Here is a 7,534-nt window from a genome sequence, read left to right on the forward strand (position 1 = left end):
AAGACCGCAGCTTGCCAGGCTGCCTCAGAGTTGGAGAAGTCAACATTTAGCAGGTATCAATTATTGCCGATTGGGACAATCCTTGAGGGACAGCCTCCCGCCTGTTTACCCCTCTGCTTATGTAAACAGAATCGGGTTTTAAAGCGAGTCATGAAGACAGAATAGTCCAAACGGGTCAATTCCTCATTCTTTGGAAGTTGGGCTCTCCTGAGACCTTCGTCACTTTCAAAAGATGTGTCTGTATAGTTCCCTCTATGGGTCAAAATGGGGTTCAGTTGTCCCGCAGTTTATGAACAAATTTGACGGTATCTGACTTCAGTCTCATTCATGGTTCATTTGAGATTAAAAATTTGCAGGGAAAGTCTCATTCAGATGAACACTTCAGACGTCAGGCTTTGGGCCAATGAGTGGAAATTGGAAACGAGAATATTTGGATGTTTGATGACTGGCACTGACATAATGTATTATTCTGTGCTGTAAATGGACGGTGTCACAAACAATCTTTTTTGGAAGGAATTTCTCATCGCAGGAAAAGAAACCTATGCTGTTAAGAGAAGACGCAATTGCACATGCCGTCCTTCCTGGTCGACTAGTGGTTACCACACAGCGCTTTCACCGCTGTGGTTTGGGTTAATTTCTTGGTCAGGGAATCTGGATTTATTGTTCCTGATACGGTGCAACAACAAAAGTGAGCGTCTTCGACATTTCAAACGCGTCCGAATGTGCCTTGCATAATTGTGCAGGACCGCAAGGTGGCTCACTGGTTATCACTGCTGCCTCACAGCGCCACAGATATGATTTGCCGACAACTGGGTCGACTGTCAGTAAGGTGCCTTATTCAGGAGCAAATAAAGAGAAAAAGGGTAAGGAATTGTTCTGTGAGGGTTAATTCCCGGAGGATTGGTGTGCATTTGTTGCATCGAATAGGCAATTTCTGAACTGTAGGCATTCCATGTTCCCTTATTGTGTTGCTTTAGCACATGTTCAGACAAGGGAGAAAAGTGAGGAAAAACAGGCACGACCAAATCAGTGATTGATCCATTGTGCAACAACCAACGGATTCACTTTTGACTGAACTAGCTCCCATTTCCCCTACATTGGTAATGGTAGTATGCAGCATTAGAATGGGTTTTCATGTGTTGTTTTGGCGCCAGCATCCTTTCTCAACATGGACTATACTGGGACAGAAAGAGATGATAAAAGACATGGATGGCGATGACTGGAATGAAAAGACATCAGTAAGAATGGACAGCATTTACTTGGAAACAGAAAAATGGAAAGGAAGCCAACGATGTAGTGGGGGAAAATGCCATTTGAAAAGACAAAGCGGGGTTTCATGGGATGGTGGAAAAGACGAATAGATCATGTGGCGTGAAACCAGGTAAAACTGAGTTGTGTCCGTATAGAAGGTTTCTAGGCGATGTGAATTTGGTGAGTGTAAACAGGAGGGAAATTCCCTCATTCGGATGGATCTAAATCTAGAGTATAGAACTTGAAGACCAGCGATGAATGATAAAGAGAAGTTTGGAGCTCGCATTCTTTTTCTTTCTACAGCTATTGAATTCGAAAATGATTACTTTTTCTCAGGAAAAATTATTCAGAAGCTTATTCTAAAACATTTCTAAAGATGCGTGCAGACACACAAGGAGTGAATTTCACCGGGATATGTAGTCTGGGCGGCTAGAATGGGTACAAAAGGTGCACACTCTCTAATTGGTTAACGTTAATTGGAAAGAAACCTCATAACTCCTGCAACTGAGCACGACTAAGTGTAGAATGAGCTGATTGTGAGGAAAGGTTGAGCAACTTGTTCTACGTGAACTTTTATAAATTGTAAAAGAACTGAGCAGTTTGTGTTAGCTCAGCATTAAAAGGAAGCCGGTTAGCTCAGTCTGCTGCATAACTGGTTTTTGATATAAAGTTATGCCAACAGTGTGGGAATAATTTGCGCAATGTCTCAGCATACCGTCAGGATCCTGATCTCCCAACTCAGCTCATAAATTAGACTGTGGCGATAATCAAAGTGAAACTATACTATCGTGAGTTGGAACTGACCTGCCGATGTGATGCACCTTTGTTCTTTCATCTGTTGCATTGGAAAATTTGGCTGCAATCACAGAGAAGGGAGTGAGTTCATTTGCAGCTCACTCATCTCCCCCAACCATATCTAGTGATAAGGCACGAAAAAAAATCCTGTTTGAATTCTGTAATCTTCATAGCAGTACTTAAAAACATCTTTGTCATTTCTATTCCAGTTTTTCTGATAACAACCAAAATGTCCAATGAGATAAACCTAATAATTTTCGGATTGTTTTAATGGACTGTGCGAGTTTGCAGCAATATCAGTAATATGATACGAGCTAAACATCCTTTCCAGAATTTAACACAGCGGAGGATCAGCGACATGAGAAACGTCATCGACTTCAAAAATCACCTCTGTATCTCTAGTAAGTGATGAATATTCACTCAGGGAGTTTTTATGGCTGGTCTTAAGTAACTGAGGTATTTCCCAAGGACAGAACACTCCACAAAATCAGATATTTTTTGAATAAATGCTGTTTTACTCAATGTTCTTTTGCAACTTACATATATATATGCACACACACACATACATGCATGCGCGCACACACACACACACACACATATATATATATATATATATATATATATATATATATATCCATTCCAAATTTTCTGAATTCACACACCCACGCATATGTGTGTGTGTGTGTGAATTCAGAATATTAGGAATGGATGGTCGGCCATTTGAATGTTATTCCTGTAGAATGTGCGAGCGAAGAGTTTTCAGTAATGCCTCTGACATTTGAATCGACGGGAAGTGCACCCAACTCCATCTCCTTGGTAACAGCTTTAGGGAACTGGAGCTGGACATTGGATCTTTCGGAAGTCTGAGGTGAATTGAGAGGAGTTATAGGGAGGCAGTTACACTTCAGTTAGAAGAAAAAGGTCGATGGGATACAGTCGGGAGACGATAAGGGAACAGCCAGCCAGTGCAGGCATCCACTTTGGCTGTGCCCATCTGTAACAAGCATACCGTATTTGTTACTTTTTGGGGGGATGACATATGAGGGGTAAGCCATGGGATACAGATCTCTGGCACAGTGTTTGTCCCTGTGATCAGAAGGGTAGGGGAGAGGGGAGGAGAGCAATAGTTATTGGGGACTACATAGTAAGGGGGACAGACTGCAGTTTCTGTGGGTACAGGGCAGGCTCATGATTGATGTGATACCTCCAAGTTACCAAGGTTTGTGATGTCTCGCAGCGTGTTTTCAGGATACTTAAGGGGAGGGGGAGCAGCCCGTGGTCATGTTTCACATATGCACTAACAACATATGAAATAAAAGTGATGTGGATGTATGGCAGAAATTCAGGGATCCAGGGTGACATCTTAGATCTAGATCAAACAGAGTTGTTCTCTCTGATTTGTTACACATGCCACGTTGGAGTGAGGGAAAAAAATAGGGAGAGAGCAGATGAACGCGTGGTTGTAAGGATGGTGCAGCTGATAGGGATTTGGATATCTGGATAGTTGGGGATCATTCTGAAGTCGGTTGGATCTCAATAAACAGGATTGTCTTCACCTGACCCGGAAGGGTACCAACATCCTGAGTGGATAATTTTCTAAAGCTCCTCAGGAGGGTTTAAACGAATTCAGCAGCTGAGTGCGAACCTGAATTTTAGCTGCAGTTTGCTGGAAGCTTTGAGTGGTTAGGACATAAATAGGTTTTCGGGTTTGCGAGTGAATGCTGGCAAGGATGAAGGTGGTTTGAAGTCTGTCTACTTCACCGCTAGGAGCATCTGGGATAAAGCAGGTGTCATGGGTTGTTAACTGGGACTTCAATATTGTGGCCATTTCAGAGACATGAATGGAGCACTGAAATGAATGGTTTTGCCTGGCACCTCAGTTTTGATTTTTCAGTAAGAACAGGGAAGTCGTTAAAAAGGGGGAGATGTGGCATTTTTAGTCAAAGACAGTGCTATGGTAGCAGAAAGGATATTTGGTGAGGACCCTACTCAATCTGCTGAACTAAAATGGGCTGAGATTAAAATCAGGGAAGTGGAGGTCACCACCAAAATGTTCTAGAGATATGGAGGAAAAGATTGCAAAGATGATACTGGATAGGAACGGAAGTAACAAGGTAGTTGTAGTGGAGAAGTTTAACTTTCCAAATATTGATTGGAAATGTTATTGTTTGATGAGCTCTGATTGGTCAGTCTTTGTCCAATGTGTGCAGGAGGGTTTCGTGACGCAGCATGTAGACAGGCCAACAAGAATCAAAAACATTGGATTTGGTACTGCGTAATGAAGCAAGTCAACTGTTCGATTTGGAGATAATTGAGCACTTTGGTGATAGTGACCACAATTCGGTATGTTTGTTTAGTGATGGATAGGAATATATATATATATATATATATATGTATATATATATATATCGCAGAGCATGAGGTACCGCTGGGAGAAAGGCCACTATGATGCGATCAGGCAAGAGTTCGGATGCACCAGATGGAAAAGTAAACGCAGGGGTTTTGCACACCTGAAATATGGAGCTTGTTCAGGGAAGCACTCATGCATGTCCTTGATAAGTGTGTGTGCGTCATGCAGAGAATATGAGGTTGAGACAGGGAGCCATTTTTACTCAAAAAGTTGAATTTCTTGTCAAGATGGAGAAGGCGGTGCATGTAAACATGTCATATGAAAGCTGAGTTAGTGCACTTGAAAGTTAAAAGCTAGCAAGGAAGGGCCAAAAGAGAGAGCTACTCAGAGCAAAGAGGGGACATTAAAAGTCTTTAGCTGGCAGGGTCATTTAAAACCCTGAAGCTTTCTCTTGTCATTTCAAGAATAAAATAATATCTAGGATATGATTAGGGCCTGTTAAGAACAGTAGGAGGACGTCGTCAACGGAGTCCGAGGATAGGAGAGGCGCTGAATGTATATTTTTCATCATATCTCAAATGAAAAAGACAATGCTGTCGAAGAGAATTTTGAGATGCAATCTGTAAGAATAAACGAAATTGATATTCATAAAGACGAGTTGTTCGCAATTCTTGAAAGCCTGCAAATAGATTGTCCCCTGGGCTTGATGGGATGTATCATAGGATTCTCTGGGAATCGTGGGAGGAGATTGCAGAACTTTTGACTACCAACTTTAGTTCGTCAGTGTCTATGTGATTAGTGCGAGAAGACTCGAGTTCAGCAAATATTGTCCCCTTCTTCACGAAGAGGAGTAGGGAGAACGCTGGAAATTATAGAACAGTGAGCCGCATTTCCTTGAAGTTGAAGTTTTGGGAAAGGTTATGAGAGATATGATTTATGATCACCTAAGCGGGAAGAAGTTGATTCGCTACAGTCAACACGATTTTGCGAATAGCAGGTTGTGCCTCACAAACTTTATTGAGCTCTTTGAAAAGGTCAACAAACAAGTGGATGAGAGTAAAGTGGTTAACATGGTGGATATGATTTTCACGAATGCACGGTCGGCTGTTGCATAAAATACAGAGACATGGGATTGAGGGTGATTTCACGGTTTAGATCAGTAATTGGCTCGCTGAAAGAACACGGAGTGTGGTAGTTAATGGAAAATATTCATCCTGTAGTTCAGTTACTCATGCTGTACCACAAGGTTCCTTTTTGGGTCCACTGCTGTTTGTCACCTTTATAAATGACCTGGGTTCGAGCATGGGATGATGGATGAGTAAATTCGCAGAACACACTAAGTCGATGGAGTTGTCAACAGTGCCGAAGTCTGCTGCAGGTTACAGACGGACATGAATAATCTGTAGATCGGGGCTCAGAAGTGGCATATGGAGGTTATTGTGGAAAAGTGTGAGGTGATTTACTTTGGAATGAACAACAAGAATAAGAAGTTCTGGGCTAATTGTAATATTCTTGGAAGTTTAGGTGAGCAGAGCGATCTCGGCGTCCATGTATATAAAACTCTGAAAGTTAACACACACGTTGATGGATTTGTTTGCAATGAGCACAGTGTGTTAGTTTTTATTGGGAGAGGGATTGAGTTTCAGGGCCAAACGATCCCCTTGCAGTTCCAGAAATTTGTCAGGTATGGCCAAACTTGTCGAGTTGCGTGCGGTTCTGGTCGCCACATTATAGGATGGATGTGAAAGCATTGGAAAGGTTGTAGACGAGATTTCCTCGGATGTTGCCTTCTGTGAAAGGACGGTCTTACGAGGAAAGGCTGAGGGACTTGAGGCTGTTTTTGATTTAGATAAGAATTTTGAAAGGTGAATTAATAGAGACATAAAAGATAATCAGAGGTTGCTTTAAGGTGGACAGTGAAGGCCTTTTTCTTCAAATGGTGATGGTTGGCTCAATGGCACATCGACGTAATTTGAGTGTGATTGATGCCGAGGTCGATTCCTTTCTCAGAGAGTAGTAAAGGTGCAGAACGCCTTGCCTTCAACAGTCGGAGACTCACCAACATTCAAGGCAATTAAATGATCATTGGATACATTTACGGCTTATAATGCCAAAATGCTGGTCAGATGGACTTCAGATTGGCGTCACAGGTCCGTGCAACATTAGTGCCAAAAGCACTTTATTGCGGTGTAATATTCCGTGTTTGAACTGTTCTTCAGCTTGAAGTTGCAATCATCTCTGTTCACTATCAGTAAAACAAACACCTGGCGAGAATCCAATGCGCAATTTTGGCAGTGCATGTACTGCCATTCTGTAATGCAACTACAGCAAGCTAACTAATTACACCGCTGGATCTGCCGTCAAATGATGACAAACTGGGACCCTCAACCCAATTACTCACTTTTTCCTGTGGACCTGAAATGAAACATAGTGCAGAGGAGGTTATACTGATAATGAATCACCGATTATGAAGCATCAACTTCAGGAAAATGGCACAGAAAATGTGGTGAAAATCGATTTTATTGAATACTGCGTACGTTTTCCGTGGCTTCCTGCATTGATCACAGGAAATGTTATGTCGCCACTGCACTGGGATTTTCCTTCTATTGGCGTCAATTCGTCAGAGGATTCGATTCACTGACATTTCACCAACTTCCTTTGGCATCTTCATATGACACATCCACTCACACTGCACATAACATCAACAATGTTCAGCATACTACATCCAAGAGCATGTGGCATGGTTTTCATAAACAGTGAAGTTTGGATAATGTTATGCAAAGGCAAATTGAAATTCAGTTTAATTAGTAAAGTCGCAAGAATCCAGAGTAAGATTCAAAATGTCAGAAATTCACGTTTATTACCTTGGGCAGAATTCCAGCCAGCAAAGGGAAAATCTGCCCCTGAATCCCCAGCATCCATGCAATTGATTGCTCCATGTGTCCACTTGGAAACCTATTTGAAGGAACGTTCAGCCTGAAGGAGAACTTGTGAGAATCCTCCGCTGCCTGATCTAAAGCTGAAACAAGAGCTGTCTATTCCAATTGGGAGGGAAGCGAGGTGGAGGTGAGACCAAAATATTACTTGGCGTTTAATTCATATTGTCCTCATTGTGATTGTTTAAAAACCTGGGCCAGA

The sequence above is a fragment of the Chiloscyllium plagiosum genome, unplaced genomic scaffold (genome assembly GCF_037043375.1).
Source record: "Chiloscyllium plagiosum isolate Xiang-an unplaced genomic scaffold, Cpla_swu_hap1 HiC_scaffold_42, whole genome shotgun sequence".
NCBI classification, from domain to species: domain Eukaryota; kingdom Metazoa; phylum Chordata; class Chondrichthyes; order Orectolobiformes; family Hemiscylliidae; genus Chiloscyllium; species Chiloscyllium plagiosum.